The following is an 18390-nucleotide window of genomic DNA, read 5'->3' as shown; positions in this document are numbered from 1 at the left end:
CCCCATCCTCTCCTTCCCCCGCTATGTCCACAAGTCTGTCCTATACATATGCCTCTCTATTCCTGCCCTCAAAAAGGTTCATCAGCCAATAGGTTTACGGCTTTTTAAAAAGCGTATGTTACAAAACAGGAATAGATTCACAGACATGGAAAACAAATCTACGGTTACTACTAGCTCAGTTGGTAAAGAATCCGCCTACAGTGCAGGAGACCCCGGTTCGATTCCTGGGTCGGGAAGATCCCCTGGAGAAGGGATAGGCTACCCACTCCAGGATTCTTGGGCTTCCCTTGTGGCTCAGCTGGTAAAGAATCTGCCTGCAATGCGGGAGACCTGGGTTTGATCCCTGGGTTGGGAAGATCCCCTGAAGAAGGGAAAAACTACCCACTCCAGTATTCTGGCCTGGAGAATTCCACAGACTTTACAGTCCATCATGTCACAAAGAGTCAGACACAACTGAGCAACTTTCACTTTGAGAGGAAAGGGGGGGAGGAATAAATCTGAAATTTGGGATTAATAGATACACACTAGTATCTTTGAAACAGATAGACAACAGGACCTACTGTGTAGCACAGGGAACTATAGTCAGTATCTTGTAATAACCTATAATGGAGAAGAATCTGAAATGAATACATATGTATAACTGAATCACTTTGTTGTATACCTGAAGCATTATAAATCAGCTACACTTCAATTCAAACAAAATAAAATTTTTAAAAATGTATGTTAGTTTGAGAATACACGCAGTCATGTGAGATTCTAATTAGGCAAATATCATGTAAATACTAAAGGCCTAGAATTGTAAACTTTGTTTCTACCTACCAACATACATCCTAGATATATTTGCTACATTCAAGATAAGCAGAAATTCCTTTGTCAGATAAAGAACACTAACTAGAGATTATTAGGATGATATGTTTCTCACAAGATCTGGTCCCCCTTTTCTCTTTTGTCAGTGGCAATTTTTTAAGGAAAATCCAACCATATTGTCATTGGAAAGGTTATTTTCAGAGTTCGTCATGTTTCAAACAAAATTAATTGTGTTGAGCTGGGAATCTAGCAAGAAGCAGATGAATTCATTTGTACCTAAGTCCATCTTGAGACTAGGTTCAATAGTTTGGAAAGTGATAAGATAAAATACACTTTGAAACATAAGAATTTCCAAATTGTACAAGTACCTAAACCACCAATGTGTGTTAAAGTTCCACATTTGAACCAGAGCCATCTATTTATACTCACAGTAAGAACCTAAGCAAGCTTATTATTCTCACCTATTAAACACAGAGCTCTCCGAGGAACTTTCTCATATTAAGCACTGCTATCTATACAACAACAACAAAAGCATTAGTACCTCGAAGAAGGGCCTCAGAACACATGTAAATTCTAGAAATTTCAGAAAACGACTATCAAGGGACCTTGATTTTTAATTCTCTAAGTAAACAATGCATAACAGTCAGAAATGTTTTAGTGGCATGTTAATGAAAGTTAGCCCACATAACTTTAATTGGGTACTGGAAATTATTCCTTATGTTGCCAAGAAAAACAGATGGAGAGTATCATTTCAAAGAAAGACGTAATGAAACTTCCCTTGAAGAAACTGCTGAAGGAAAATAGTACACTTGATAATAGAATAAGCTTTAAGAATACATAAATGTGACATCTAAATGGGAAAAGTACCAAAGAAAAGAAGAGCAAAACCAGCAAACTCCATTCCTAACACATGTCAGTCTGATGTCTAGAGAGCCCCAGCTCCTTACCTAGCAACCATTTGGTCACCCAGTTGACATTGCCTGTTACAAGGAGAGAATGTTCTGGCCATCTGTCTCATCTGAGGAGTATCCATCCAAGGGGTAGAAAACCAAAGACTAAAAGATAAGCAACACATGTACACAGATTGTGAGAATCTGCTCATCATCAACCAAGTAACTTACCAGTTGCTTCATTAAAATAAAACTCCAGTGGCAAGAAGGTTCTCATGACTCATGAGTAAGGGGAATTTTCTCATTCCAGTAAATAAATTTCTGACACATATCCACAGATATTGCATAGCCATAATTAAGACTGGGAATTAATTCAGTTTGAGTGGCTGTGAAGTAAAAGTGTTGGTCACTCAGTCATGTCCAACTCTGTGACCCCATGGACTGTAGTCTGCTGGGCTCCTCTGTCCATGGTATTCTTCAGGCAAGAATACTGAAGTGGGTTGTCATTCCCTTCTCCACGGGATCTTCCCAATGCAGGGATCAAACCCAGATCTCCTGCACTGAGTGACTAATCTATCATTAATCATTCAAAATAAATAGACATGCAAAACAAAAGAAATCTTTGCGCAGCATTTTAGAACACCTCATTAAAGTCCCTGGCCACTCTCTTGTGACAACTCTTCTCTCTTTCCTATACCATTTCATGTTGTTCTCCTTGTCCACTATAAGCCATGTCTATGTCTCTGTTACTCCGTTACAGCCTTGATCTGATAGCATCACTTCCAGAAGTGAAGTCGCTCAGCAGTGTCCGACTCTTGCAACCCCATGGACTGTAGCCTACCAGGTTCCACCATCCATGGGATTTTCCAGGCAAGAATACTGGAGTGGGTTGCCTTTTCCTTCTCCAGGAGATCTTCCCAGCCCAGGGATTGAACCTGGGTCTCCTGAATTGTAGGCAGACGCTTTACTGTCTGAGCCACCGGGGAAGTCTCTTCCAGAAGTGACGGCTAATTGATCAATTTGTGGTTGGTTCATTAATGAACAGTTGAAAACCCTTTACTAGTTCTAATATCTAATATTTTGAGTACTGGCTCTAACTTGATTTTGCTTTTAACTGTCTTTACGGCCTTGAGTGAGTTATGACAGCAGCATCAAAGTGGTTTCCAATTTTTAGAGTACTTTCTCACCACTGAATCTGATGAAGATCAGATTCATGAAGATGCAGGCCTAGGAGGTAAGGAAGGTAAGTATTATTAGTCCCATTTTAGAATGGAGATGATGGCACTCACTATTAAATAAGTTCATTGAAGCCACACCAATCGGTGGCAGAAGCTTCTGAGTCCTAATTCACCGCTTTTACCATTCCACGGTGCTAGTCCATGACAGACTGGTAAGATGAAGGGGGACTCCCATTAGGCACGCTTAGGGGACAAGGATGATCAGACCTGGATTTTCATCTGATTCACTGCCCTCAGCTGCCTGTTTTCTTGAGTAATACCTTAAAGAGATATGCTGGTAGATTTTTGAGAAGGGATGAAAAGGGGGATGAAGAGCTTCAGGCAAAAGGTGAGAATGAGAAAAAAAAAGACAGGAGTTAGTAAAAGGGGTGAAATTTTAGGGACAAAAGATGTTTAAAGAGGACTTTTAAGTTTTGTTCTAAGGCACACACTGAAACCCTTTCTCCCATAGCTACAAGAAAACAACAGAAAAAATCAACAGTGTTTTTTAATGTTTTTAGTTAACACTTGTATTTTTCTTCTGATTTTTAAATGTATGAATTTCTCAAACGGGTCCCAGCATTTGGGCTATAATAGAAGGAAGGACACTTTTACAAATCATCAGTCCCATGAAGCCAAAATGAGAGAAAACACTAAGTTCCCCTCTTCCCTCTCTCTCTCTCTCACACATAATGTAATCTCATTACTTTGACCTGACAATATGTAATCCCCTATTTACTTTTAAACTGGGGGAAATAGTAAATTGTGAGCCAGTTAACATCCAGCTCACCTGGAGAAGTTCCTTGCCACAGACAGTGACAGATAAAACAGGAGGATGTGAAATGCCCTTCCATCTGATCCCACCTGAATGCTGACCCTGCATGCTGCCAAAACTGGAGCCATTGTCTGAATGCTGACAATTCATCTGAGCATCAGAAAGCATAGCATCCTGTAAAATAAATTGGCATAAAGTCAAGGGAAGGACTTGAGTTCCCTAACCTTAAAAAAAAACCTTTTCAACCCCAAACTGTCTCCTCAAAAGCAGTATTGACCAATCTAGGAGATCTGAAACTGTGGAGGGCTGCAAATTGGATCAAGGAGTCTAAAATCCGATTTGGCACATGCATTTTTTTTCAGCAGATAGATAACCTAAAATCAACTAAGGTGGGAAAAAATGACACTTGTGACTTGAAAACTTTGTAAACTACTGATGTAAGATGAAACACAGCAAAATCCAGTTTAATTTCAGATCAATTTAAAGGGACATTTTTGTATTTCTTAATTTTAATCTATCTCCAAAATCCATTCATAAAATATGCCATGCACGAAGGAAGACAATAGTATTTAGCTAATTTGTTTGGCAGATGAATATATTTTACTCCTTCCCCGGGAAAATCTTTTTTTTTTTTTTTTTAAATCATATTCAAAGGAGTAAGTTCCGTAAGATAATAAGAATAAAACAGAATATCCCAAGCTTCTTACTAGACATGGTAGAATGTTATTTAGAAATAATTCAAATTCAGCACAATGTTGTTATAGTGAAAACCAAGAGATTAGTTTCTTTGGATCCACATAGGAAGTGGAAACTTATCCTTTCTGAGTTCCCTCTATAATATACAGCAAGTCCTTCAAGTATACTATTTAATTTTATCTTCTTAAGAGCTAGGTGTCCCTAGTTTCATGTTAAGAAAAAATAAGTAAAGTTCTAAAGCTTAAGTAAAATATCCAAGATCACTCAACTATTGGGTTGACCAAAAAGTTCATTCAGGTTTTTCTCTAAGATGTGATGGAGAAACCCAAACGAACTTTTTCACCAACCCAATATTAAGTGATGGAGTGTGGTTTATACTTAGACTTCTCCAATTATTCATCTCCTATGCTTTTTCACTGGACTGTAATGCCTACTGTACCATGTCACTTTTCCACTCTCCCATTACAAGTCATTAGCAAGATGAGTTGTATGTTCCACAAGGTATAAATATGTACATAGTCTATGTCTTATGTTTGGCTCATATTCTTCTGCATAAGAAAAAACTCAGTAGATGTAGGGAGGAAGATGAGAATTTGCACTTCACCTGCATAATACAATAGGATTTCAAATTACCTGAAGCTATTAAGAAAGCTTCATTCTTATGATTCCCGGGAGGAAGGCATAGCAACACACTCCGGTCTTGTTGCCTGGAGAATCCCATGGACAGAGAAGCCTGGCAGGTACAGTCCATAGGGTCACAAAGAGTCGGACATGACTGAGGTGACTTAGCATGCATGCATGCACAAGGAAACCCAAATGAATAGCTCTCCTCCTTTTCTATTTGAATTCTGAACCCACTGAGAGAGCCAAAAAAAAACAACAGATGAGGGCCAAAACATTTCCTTTATTTCTATACAGGCTAGATGGAAGGACAAAGCTCTTCATCTATTAGCCAAATAGATGGGCCCACTAATATAATGTGTATGCCCAGAATTAGGCAGGACTTGTCTAAGCACCACAGGCCAACTGGACAAACTCAGACTTTTCTGTTTGGGGGCTTCTATCTGTGGAGTGTACAAAATAGAGGAGCCGAATGCTATGTGGACTTCCCTCAGGCAGTTTGCTCCTAAGAAAAAGGAGGGCATGGGGGCTGAGCGGAGCACGCCCAGCTCCTTTCTCAAAATCTAAATCAGGTAATTCATTCCTCCCGTGGTTATGTGAGTTGGGTCTAAGGAAAGAATCTAGAAGGAGTATTTAGGGAAAAAATCTTCCTTATGAAAACTGGTAATTCAGAGGATGCATCACCTCCCCAGGCAGTTTCAATGTCCAAGTGCCATCTGATGATAGGGAGGCTGAGCAGCATTGCTGCTTAGGGTCAAAATCTGGACTAGCATATCCCTTACCCAGAATCACAATCAAGCATCCAGATGCAGGGACGAGCAAGGGGATGGCATCAGGAGACCAGAGCAAGGGAGCCTGACTGGATCTGCAAAATAGAAAATGGCCAGAAGTCAATACCCGGAGCTGGAATAGGAAAATCAGAAAACGTGAACAGGGGTAAAAGTGCATGTTTCAGGAGTGGGTAGGACTACTTCATAAACCTCCAGGCCTACCATTTCTGAAGATGTAATATCACAGTTGTCTGTGCATTAAATCAGTAGTTCCAAACTACATCTTTTGAAAGAGTACTGGTCTCCATGTATCAGAATCACCAGAATACTTATTAAAAGTACCAACTCCTAGATCTTGCCACATAGCTACAGTTTCAGTAGTGTGTTCTAGGTGACGGCATATCAGGAAAGGCCACTAAAAACCATCACAGCCTGTGATGAGGGTTTGCTGAAGTTGAAAAAAATCACTCCAGCTGAACAGGTCCCTCTAGACTGCCTGGGCCAGCTTTAGAGACAGTGGCAGCATTCTCACCTGCAAGAAAGGAGGCTTCTTGAGATGGGAAATCCTCACGTTCCTCCTAATGCGGCAGCCTGAGAGCCAGAGCGCCGGCTGGCCTCAGAGCTTTCCCAGTACTCATTCAGTAGAGAAGTCAGATATCTCAAAGAGGGAAGCCCACACCTCCAGGCATTTAGCTGATACCCTCCCAAGTCAACTGTTTCAGGCTGGAAGCATTGGAATACATCAACATATCAGCCAGGGTTCTCTTCTAAGAAGACCTTTCTCAAAGTTCTGCCTTTCTCAAAGGCAACCCTGAGCCATGGTAAATCCCACTCCTTCAGTAGCTCAATCATTTTCTGCCACTTGGCCTCAATTTATCTTAGAGTTCATAACTCTTTACAGATAAACAGTGTTCACGTATATATATATATATATATATATATATATATATGGGAACACTATACACACACACACACACACACACACACACACATATATATATAACCTATGTTAAATTTGGAGAAGGAAATGGCAACCCATTCCAGTATTCTTGCCTAGAGAATTCCATGGACAGAGGAGCCTGGTAGGCTGCTGTCCATAGGGTCACACAGTCAGACACGACTGAAGCAACTTAGCAAACATGCATGCATATGTTAAATTATTCATACCTTTTAAAAAATCAATCCTTTGCATAGAAAGAGAAGGCTTTTAAGTGAAAACAAGTTTTTACATCTACCAGATAAAATATGATATGATTAGGAAGAAGAAAACAAAGGGGGAAGAGAACCAATATGTGCTTTTTACTCCCACAATAAACTGATCCCTGCAAAAGTCAGTGTCAAGTGCCAAACAGGAAATGATCAAGCCACCAAAACTACACTCCCATCTACATTTTCAACTGTGTTTCTAAACCCTAAAGTTCATTCTAGGTCCTTCCTCAAACTTTAGCCTTGTATTTTAAACCACTCAGTCATAATCCTATAATAAGCACACTGCTACAAAATTTCTTTTTTTGGTGGTCTAGATGTTAAATTTAGCCTTCCACCCTGAGACTTCAACCCCACTGATGCCCACTGAGGTCCCTACCATGGACTTCTCAAGTCATCTGCCCATCTCAGTCAATCAGTGCCTGTGTATGCCCTTAACAGAAATCATCACCATCCTATCCTGGTGTATTCAGTGTAGGAAGAGCTGTATTTTAGACAATGTCACAAAGGGATGAGTGGAAACAAAAGAAGCTAACATTTTATCAACCCCTAAACTAACCCACTTGTGATCTGAGTTCATATGTAAGTCATAGTTCATTTTAGTTAAGCCCATCTTCATGGTAACTGGTTAATTTTTTGTTAAAGTGATTTGTATCCATTTCCTCTTATAAGATCATCTGCCCTGCCCATAAGTCCTTTTAGGCAATTTTAATCCATTGTTTTCTCTTGGGACCTATTTCCTTCAGCTTTCATACTTTCCGGTATACTGAAATAGTAAAGCTTCCAAAAGTGACTAACTTAAGAGGTTACACAGGTACCACAGCTTCCTTACCCATTCGTCTGCTGATGGGCATCTAGGTTGCTTCCATGTCCTGGCTATTATAAACAGTGCTGCGATGAACATTGGGGGTCAATGTATGGCAAAAACCACTACAATATTGTAAAGTAATTAGCCTCCAACTAATAAAAATAAATGGAAAAAAAAAGAAAGAAAGATAAAAAAAAGGTTACACATGAAAAGAGCAGTTTTCAGAAATGTCTTAAACAGCTCGTTCCTTCCTTCAAATGATATCTACCACAGAAACTTGATATGCAAAATAGGTAAAAATGGAGTGGCTCTGTTTTCAGAGATGAGAGAATCCAGATAGATGGGCTTGTGCTTACTCTTGACCCTTGGGCTGCCCAGAAGAACCTTCCCAGAAATCTAGAAATCTACAGACCATATCTCGAAAATATTTGTGCTAAAGGAATCTGAATTCTTTACATATCTTAAACATATTGATGATTTCTACTCTGATTTGGAGACCATGCCGTGCATGCATAGACTAAATATTAAAATCAAATGAACAACAAATAAATCGATATAGAGTCTATGAAAAAAATACTGCAACAAATAAGGAAGCCAACTACAAGATGTGAAAACTCAAGAGAAAAAGTAGACTCTTAAAAATAATAAAACAATTTCTAGAAAAATGAGAGGAAAATTCTGGGAACTAGTTGCATGATGTTCCCAAAAATACAAGAAGACATGACTTTTATAAAATAGCAAGCCTTAATGAAGAATACAGTTAAATGATGAAAGCGATTCCAAAGGAACTAGAATAAAGCACAAGCCCATTACAGCATGACAAAATTAAAATCTTCATTGAAGGAAGTAAACAGCAGATATGACATTGAATAAAACTACAACAATATTGAAGACAAACATGGCAAGATTCCCTGCACAGAAAGGTGATGAAAATAAAAATTATAATTATGACAATGAAAAAAATAATTTTTAAAAATAGGGAACAAGAGAGATCATCCAGAGAAACCAATAAGGAAACATGGCCTTAAAAGACACGTTAGATCATATGGCCTTAACAGATATACAGTCAATCCTCTATGTCTGCAGTGCTGCGTCTGTGGATTCAACCGGTTAATTTTCCTTCATGTAGGAAGATTTTGCATCTATGGATGCCCAATGCCTGTATATGGAGAGCTAACTGTACTATGCCATTTTATGTAAGAGACTTGAGCATGGGGGGATTTTGATATCTACAAAGGTCCTGGAACCAATGCCCTTCAGATATGCAGTGCTGACTTTACATAATTAAAAACAAGGAATAAATATTCAACCCGTAAGTAACAATGTTTTGAAGAAAGAAGGCAGAAATATTAGAACCCCAAAATAAATAATAAACAAGAAAGAAAGAAGATGAAGAAAAATTTTCAGGATTTAAAAAAAAAAAAGAGTCCTGAGTCTATAAATAACCACAGTATCCTGTTCTATGAAAAATTATTGAAATAGAAACCATTTATAGACACAAAAGGACAAATTATTTTAATTATATAGATAAAGAAAAGTACTATAAGATATAAAAGTTAACCTGAAAAGGAAACAATTTTAGCTTGCCTCAGTCTTCATTACATGTATAAAACTGAAGAAAATGGAGGTATGTCTGCAATATTTTGAGGGGAAAAAACATACTGAACCAAAATCCTAAACGTAGCTGACTTTTCTTTCACAAACAAAACCAACAGATAGAATTTCTCATGCAAGGCTTCAGCAAGATTGTCACAAATATACCCTTCATAGAAATAAACTGTAGTACATTGTACAACTGAGGAAGTTGAAAAAGGACTAAAGAAATCAAAAGTCTATGGAGAAGGAAATGGCAACCCACTCCAGTACTCTTGCCTGGAAAATCCCATGGACCGAGGAGCCTAGTAGGCTACAGTCCATGGGGTCACAAAGAGTCGGACACGACTGAGCAACTGCACTTCACTTCATGGCAAAATGTCTTGTGTGAAACATGTTTATCTTAATTTCCATGAAACAACATTCTGCAGTCTAATAAAACTTTTATCTACTGTACATAGAAAACACAAGCCTAACTTTTAAGTGTACTTTAAAGTTATATAACAATGCCTTTATATAGGATGACTATCAAGTGAATGAGCTGTTCATGTCCTGTCAGTTTATTAGAAAACCATGTTTTTTAAAAATGTATTTAGATTAACATCTATGTGCATTCCTGCCCAGATCTGCTTATTACCCTTCTGCAGTATTAAATGGTCTTCACTAACATATTTTTTACTGCCATCATTATCTAAATCAGTGGGCCATGGAAGAAGCCTCAGTGTTATGTTCAACTAAATTCTCTGGCATTACAATCAGACTATAGTTTACCCATTCCAAGTAGAGGAATGCTTTTTTCCCTTTTACAAAGTTTTCCTTACAAATATATTTCAGGCCTGCAAAGTCTTCCAATCCTTACATTCAGGAATAATTTCACGATACGTATTTGCATAGGTCATAACGTTCTTTCTTTTTCCTGTCCAATTTTGTCTACAGGTACATGAATAAGATGTATTTTATTTATTTTTATCCATTACTCTTCCCCTAAAAGTATTTACTAGGATCAGAAGAATTCAGAGAGACAAATTCTGCCAAAAATAGTTTAAAGTCACATTTTGGCATCTACGTTGCTTCTAAATTGCACTTCTAAATTTTCCCTTAATATAATAAAGTAAAATGGTTTCAGAATGAAAAAAAAAAAAAAGAAATCAAAAGTCTATAAACTGTAGCAAGATATTCTTTGACCCACTTCCTAGAATAATGAAAATAAAAACAAAAATAAACAAATGGAGCCGTTTAAACTTAAAAACTTTTGCACAGCAAAGGAAACCATAAACAAGACAAAAAGACAGTCCTCAGAATGGGAGAAAATATTTGCAACAAAGCAATTGACAAGAGATTAATCTCCAAAATATACATACAGCTCATGCAGCTCAATATTAAAAAACCAAACAACCACATTAAAAAACAGGCAGAACACCTAAACAGACATTTCTCCAAAGAAGATATACAGATGGCTAACAAACACATGAAAAGATGCTCAACATCACTAATTATTAGAGAAATGCAAATCAAACCTACAATGAGGTGTCATCTCACACTGGTCAGAATGGTCATCATCAAAAAAAAAAAAAAAGAAAATCTACAAATAAATGCTGGAGAGAGTGTGGAGAAAAGGGAACCCTCTTATATCTCCTGTTGGTGGAAATGTAAACTGATACAGCCACTATGAGAACAGTATGGAGGTTCTTAAAAAAATAAACATAGAATTACCACATGACCCAGCAATCCCACTCCTGGGCATATATCCAGAGAAAACCTTAATTCAAAAATATACATGAACCCAATGTTCACTGCAGCACTAGTTACATTAGCCAGGACATAGAAGCAACCTAAATGTCCATTAACAGAGGAATGTATAAAGAAGATGTAGTAAATATATAGAATGGACTATTACTCAGCCATAAAAAGGAATGAAACTGTGCCATTTGCAGAAACGTGAATGGACCTAGAGACAGTCACACAGAGTGAAGTAAGTCAGAAAGAGAAAAACAAATATCATATATTAATGCATTTATGTGGACTCTAGAAAAATGGTATAGATGAACTGATTTGCAAAGCAGAAACAAAGACACAGACATAGAGAACAAATGTGTGGAAATCAAGGCGGTAAGAAAGGTGGGATGGATGGGAAAGATTGGGATTGACGTACACCCTACTATGTATAAAATGCTCCCCTGGTGGCTCAGAGGGTAAAGCGTCTGCCTGCAATGCGGGAGACCTGGGTTCCATCCCTGGGTCGGGAAGATCCCTGGAGAAGGAAATGGCAACCCATCCCAGTATTCTTGCCTGGGGAATCCCATGGACAGAGCAGCCTGGTGGGCTACAGTCCACGGGGTTGCAAAGAGGCAGACATGAGTGAGTGACTTCACTTTTTATGTATAAAATAGATAACTAATGAGAACTGACTATATAGCACAGGGAACTCTACTTCATGCTCTGTTGTGACCTAAATAGGAAGGAAATCCCAAAAAAGAGGCAACTATATACCAGTTTTTTAAAAAAGGGTTGAAAAATCAAAATATAAAGGCACTGGTGTCAGTATAAAAACCAATTCAACATGGAAAATGAGTACAAAATTTACTGCAAATATACTTTTTTAATTTAACTCAAAGGAAAAAAGCTTATATGGAAACATTCATTGGTTAAAATACAATGCTATTTACTATTTAGAAATAACTCTATGAGAATAAATCACAGAAAGGACAGAGGATGCAAAGGTTAAATTCCACATCACAAATTAGTAAGAGTTAAAAATTACATCTTGAGCCTTATTTTTATTTTTATGAAATTATAAGACTGTCACTAGTAGTATTTTTGATGAACTAAAATTCATGACTAAACTTCCTGGTAAAAATGACTTAAAATGCTGGATAAAATATAACTTTTTATAATTTATTTTTAAATATTCAATAAACTGATAAGAAAATAAATGACTCCCAGAAAACAAAAATTAAATGACAAACAAAAAATCTAGAGGGATAAGTAGAGAACTAAATCTGGCTTTGTTGTGAGGTATGTTCTGAATGCTGATCACCCCGACCTTCTGTTTTCACAGGCTCGCAGACTGCAGAGGACAGGAGAGAGTTCACCTAACATGGGCAGTCTCGTGAATAACTGTGGGAACTAGAAGCGGACTTGCAAAGGGCTGCATGTGCATCAGTGTAAAGTGAGCAGAATTAAACTCACCTCATGCACCCTTATGGCAGAAAGTGAAGAAGAGCTAAAGAGCCTCTTGATGAAAGTGAAAGAGCAGAGTCAAAAAGTTGGCTTAAAGCTCAATATTCAGAAAACTAAGATCATGGCATCCAGTCCCATCACTTCACAGCAAATAGATGGGGAAACAGTGGCTGACTTTATTTTGGGGGGCTCCAAAATCACTGCAGATGGTGACTGCAGCCATGAAATTAAAAGATGCTTACTCCTTGGAAGAAAAGTTATGACCAACCTAGACAGCATATTAAAAAGCAGAGACATTACTTTGTCAACAAAAGTCTGTCTAGTCAAGGCTATGGTTTTTCCAGTAGTCATGTATGGATGTGAGAGTTGGACTATAAAGAAAGCTGAGTGCCAAAAATTGATGCTTTTGAACTGTGGTGTTGGAGAAGACTCTTGAGAGTCCCTTGGACTGCAAGGAGATCCAACCAGTCCATCCTAAAGGAGATCAGTCCTGGGTGTTCTTTGGAAGGACTGATGTTGAAGCTGAAACTCCAATACTTTGGCCACCTGATGCAAAGAGCTGACTCATTTGAAAAGACCCTGATGCTGGGAAAGATTGAGGGCAGGAGGAGAATGGGACGACAGAGGATGAGATGGTTGGATGGCATCACCGACTCAATGGACAGGGGTTTGGGTAGACTCCGGCAGTTGGTGATGGACATGGAGGCCTGGTGTGCTACGGTTCATGGGGTCGCAAAGAGTTGGACATGACTGAGCAACTGAACTGAACTGAACATGCACCAAGGGGACAGCAGAGAAAACTGCCTACTTGGAGATGAGAAAAAAAAGATTAAAATTCATTCCAAAAGCAGACCCCACAGGAGTTTGAAATTTTGACTAACTGGATGTTCCAACAACGTGACACAGAGAACTTACAGTTGTCACACTGGATTATCAGTGCCCCTAGACTCCTACAAGAAGCAAATATAAATCCTTTTGAAATAACTCAATCCTCAACACAGGTTTCAAAGAATTTTCAAAAGAAAAAAAATTCCAAAGAATATAGACAGTGAACAGTCAAAAATCACAAAGTATATAAGGAAAGAAGATACTCTCAAAGAAAGTCTTCATTAATAACAGAGAGCAAAATCAGACTTGCAAAGGGTACAGATATTGGGGATTACTAGACATAGAATATAGAAAAGTATATTGTATTAGAATCTTTAAAAGAAAAGAAGTGTTTAAAATATGATTAAAGAACAAGAAATAGAGACTGAATGTGTCACTCCCGAAATTCATATGTTAAAACCTAGTTCCCAGTGTGATCTTACTGGGAAGTGGGGCCCTTGGGAAGTAATTAGCTCATGAGGTAATCATCCTCATGAATAGGATGTGTGTCCTTATTAAAGACACTCCAGAGAGCTCCCTCACCTCTTCCTCCATGTGAGGACACAGTGTGAAGACAGCTATCTGTGAACCAGGAAGCTAGCTCTCACCAGACACCAATCTGCTGGAACCTTCATCGCAGACTTCACAACCTCCAGAATTGTGAGAGACAAATGTTTTTGTTTAAGTCATCCAATCTCTGGCATTTTTGTTAAAGCAGCCTGAATAGACTAAGTCAAAAATAAGCAGATTTGAAAAGAAGCAAATTGTACTCAAAATAACAATAATAAGAATAATATCACTGAAACTAAACAAATTCCATGGAGGAGGTGAACCAGAATACTGGACACAGATAAAGGTATTAGCAAAATGTTAGGTAATTATGAAGAAGTAGTTCAATACACACCTTGTGAAAGCATTAATCACTCAGTCTTGTCTGACTCTTTGCGACTCCTTGGACTGCCAGGCTCCTTTGTCCATAGAATTCTCCAGGCAAGAATACTGGAGTGGCTGCCATTCCCTTCTTCAGGGGATCTTCCTAACCTGGGGCTTGAACTCAGGTCTCCTGCACCACAGGCAGATTCTTAACCATCTAAGCCACTGTTAATTCAATACACACCTTACAGAGACAAAAATAAGGAAAACATAAAATGTAGGCGAAAATATAAGATAAAGTAAAAGTCTAGCATAGGTCTAGCTGGCATTTCAGAAGAAGGGGAAAAACAGAATGGGGGCCAGGTGACATCTGAGAGGTGACAACTGGTAATTTCCCAGACTGACAGGAGAAACCAATACATAGTTTCAGAAAACCCTGTGAATCCCAAGCAGGATAAATAACAAGAAACCCATACTTAGATTCATCATAATGATATACCAGAATATTAAAAACCAGATTTTTTCAAACAGCAGTCAGAGAAAACACAAATTAGAGGGAAAGGAGTGCCCATGTTGACTGACATGGTCCTATCACCAAAAATGGAAACCAGAAACAGGGAAATAATATCCTTAAGAGAAGAAAAAATAACTCAATCTAGCCTAACACATGTGAAAAAAAGAAAATACTACAAGAGCAAATGTAAAATAAAGACATTTTTAGCCAAAAAAATTAATTAAAAATTTGCCACAGTACTTCTCAGTCTTTTGTCTAAAATCAAGTGTAGTATCTGTTCTCACCAGCTTAATAGTTGTCCACACTCATGGCATGTAATAGTTTAAAAAATAATGACCCAATAATAAAATTTTCATGGTTAACTTTTTAAATAAATAAATATGAAAAAAAAAGTTTGCCACCAATAGACCATTGTTAAAGAAACTTCTAAAACAGAGTTGTCCAACAGAAAGGCAACATGAGGGACACAAATTTAAACTCCCTACTAGCCATAATTTCAAAAGCAAAAGTAAAAATAAAAAATAAAAGGATAATCCATCTGAACATTGATCAATTTAAGCCGATATATCAATATCGTATCATTCAACATGTAATTAATACAAAAATCATTAATGAGATCTCTTACAGTTTTGTACTAGGTCTCTGAAATTCAGGATGAGCTTTACACTAACAGCAAATCTCAATTCAGAGTAGTTTTAAGTCAAGTGCTCAATATCCACATGACTAGTGGTTACCACACTGGTCAGCAGAACACTGAAAGATATGCTTCAGATACAAGGGAAATGATTCCAGGTAAAAGGAACCGAGATGCAAGAAAGGAGGATGACAAGATAAGCAGTAAACACATTTGTGTCTGCTCAGTCATTCATTCATGTGTGCACGTTCATTTGTGTCCACTTCTTTGCAGCCTGGACTACAGCCTGGCTGTAAGCAACATGGACTGTAGCCCACCAGGCTCCTCTGTCCATGGGATTTTTCTGGCAAGAATACTGGAGTGGGTTGCCATTTCCTCCTCCAGCAGTAAGCATATGGGCAAACCTCATATCCAAAGGACATTGAATGTATAAAACTATTATAATTATGTTGTAAACTGGAAGTTAAAAGGAGGTCTGATCAGATTCTGTTTAAATAGTTTGGGGCAAGAATATTCATGAAGATGTTGTGTATTTAAAATTGCCTCACATTAAACAGCATAGAACATCTAGTCAATGATGGCAAGGTTAGATCAGAGTGAAACAGCCAAATTCTTCTATCATACTTTTTCTCACTTTTTATCAAAATATAAATCTGTGGAGTGAGACTTTGGAAGAAAAAATAAGTACAAAGCCCCTGAGGCAGAAGTGTACCTGGTGTATTTGAGGAATACTAATGAGTAAGATTTCCTATAGTATAGTCTTTGACTAAGCCAATGTCCGACCAGAATCATTTATCAATTTAGTAACAATTGTTTTAAAATGTATCAGAGTCACTAAAGGATGTCTTTTTAGTGACTGAGAATCTTTTAATCAGAATTTAGTAGTAACGCTCTAGCAAACAACTTTTGGTACTGGACGCCCTTGAAGCACTCTGGCCATTTCTTTGCACCCAATCCATCCCCAGCTTCTTTATGCTTTTGCTTCTGTGGACCCACATTTCTGATGATCTTCAGAAGACTGCCCTCAACCACAGATGCCACTTTGCCTGTCTGTGCCAAGAAGTGGAAGTACGTTGAGAGTATCTGAGAGTTTGGGTCCCCCTTAGAATTGGGTGGCTCTTAGCCTGTGAGTGACTTATGAAAGCCCAGGCCCCTTGCCTCAATTTGGGACAAAATCTGAGCTCTAACTTGATCTGTAAAGCTCTCCTGTATGATCCAGCTGAGGTTAGAACTTTATTAGAAATTGTACCCTTCCTGGATTCCTTCCTTTCACTGATTTGTTTCTCCTACTCCCTTACCTGTTTCTCCTGGGAGCAATTTCCTAATAAATCATTTGCACATAAATCCTCAATTCAGAGTCAGCTTCTGGAGAACCTGACACAAGGCAATCCTTAATTTGGAATGCCACATTACATCCAAAATATGTAGGACAAATATAATCTAGCGCTATACACTCACACGCAAAATGAAACATGAGCAGAAATCCTTTCCATTTTCATTTGAAGTGATTGAGTTCTATTGGTGTAACACAGTGAATAACTCATCGTGAGCAACCCAAAGCTGATCCATGAGAGGCATATACCAGTCAGGGGACAACATTGTACTCATCACCGTGTGAAATCACACTCACACACAGTGTTAGCATTATTGAAAACTCAGCTGTGCATCACTTTTCTGGATGTGGAAAACGTCTTTGGTTCTCGAATACAAGCAAACAGCTCACCATTTCTAAAGACTGAATGTGGCACTTATTGTGTCAGAGACAATGGATCCAGTGTTTGGCGCTCAGACTACATGTTTCAAAGAGAATCTTTGTCTGCTTACCATGAAAAAAAATCAGACTCTGTATTTATTGGGAAAAGAGCAATCCAGCAGCCTTCACCCAAAGAAACCAGCCCTGTGAGTCTTAAGTTATAACAGTTGAATAAAGCCATAGGTAGACATGTAGTAACACAAGTCAGAGACTTCTGAGGATTTGAGAGTAAAGAGAACCCACCCCTCACCTTTAATTATTTTTAATCATTGAGGATCTTTTTAATGACTATATAAATGGCTTTCAAGTAGGTTTCTACTACCTAAATTCTAAGTCTAAGGTAACTTTAATTCTAAATCAATTTTATAAAATAAAATTTCTCCCAATGACACTGTTTAAATATTTACCAACATAATACACGATGATCTGATTCTCTGCAAGTAAAATAGAGAAACTTCATCAGATTGGGCTCTACCGACTAGTGAAAAATATTTTGGAAACTGTCTACTGAGGTTCGTCATTGTCTTTTAGAGAACTATATATACACAAACTCATACCTACATCTATCAAAAATATAAACAAGACCATTAATAAAACATTTTTCTCAACTTATATTAAGAGTACAACTTTTTTGCTGTTGAACAGGGCAAGATATGCCTACCATCTATGACAGGCATGCCCAGAAATGGTAAAAGTAGTTGGCCACACCAACAAAATATTCCTGGGGTCAGAGTACCTCACAGAGCTTCTCTCTAAACTAAAGGTATCTTAAAAGAATCAGTTAAGAAAAGAACTCATTTCAGGCTCTTTAGAAGCATCCATTTACAGGCACACAATGTGCTAATTAAAATCATTTGCCTACGTTTGCCAAGCAAGGCCTCTAAGGGTATCAAATGAGTTATGATGCCTTAATCTAGTCTTAGAGACTATGTAGTCTTTAATGCAATCCATTTCTATAATCCATATTGGTCTCCGCCAGCTCTTCTAGAAATATGTTTATTATCTTTCTTTAGAGTGAGAGATGATAATTCCAGAGGGAAAAGAAGGAAAATTTCTGTTAAAATGCAATGTTCTAAACATTCAAAACAGCAAAATGCACTTAGAAATTCAGCATGTGGCAAATTCTATGTTTTTATAATCTTAGAGTGACTCGTTCACAGAAAAATGTAAAATGTCTGCATGTTAA

At 37.9% G+C, this 18390-nt stretch overlaps 1 long non-coding RNA gene and 1 pseudogene across 1 annotated transcript in view; one reads left to right on the top strand and one right to left on the bottom strand.

Annotated features, from left to right (window-relative positions):
- The window catches only part of LOC110126070 (uncharacterized), a 185592-nt gene that overhangs the window by 138250 nt on the left and 28952 nt on the right, over positions 1 to 18390 (bottom strand). Inside the window, exons 2-4 of the long non-coding RNA XR_011484937.1 lie at positions 5789 to 5871; positions 3705 to 3863; positions 1755 to 1862 (exon numbers count right to left, since the gene is read on the bottom strand). This is a non-coding gene — a long non-coding RNA (uncharacterized lncRNA). The remainder of the gene's footprint in view (positions 1 to 1754; positions 1863 to 3704; positions 3864 to 5788; positions 5872 to 18390) is intronic.
- Positions 15053 to 15159, top strand: LOC139032489 (U2 spliceosomal RNA; annotated as a pseudogene).

The sequence above is a fragment of the Odocoileus virginianus genome, chromosome 31, assembly GCF_023699985.2.
Source record: "Odocoileus virginianus isolate 20LAN1187 ecotype Illinois chromosome 31, Ovbor_1.2, whole genome shotgun sequence".
NCBI classification, from domain to species: domain Eukaryota; kingdom Metazoa; phylum Chordata; class Mammalia; order Artiodactyla; family Cervidae; genus Odocoileus; species Odocoileus virginianus.
Note: the sequence above shows the minus strand (reverse complement) of the source record. Positions and strands in the feature narration are given on the sequence as shown.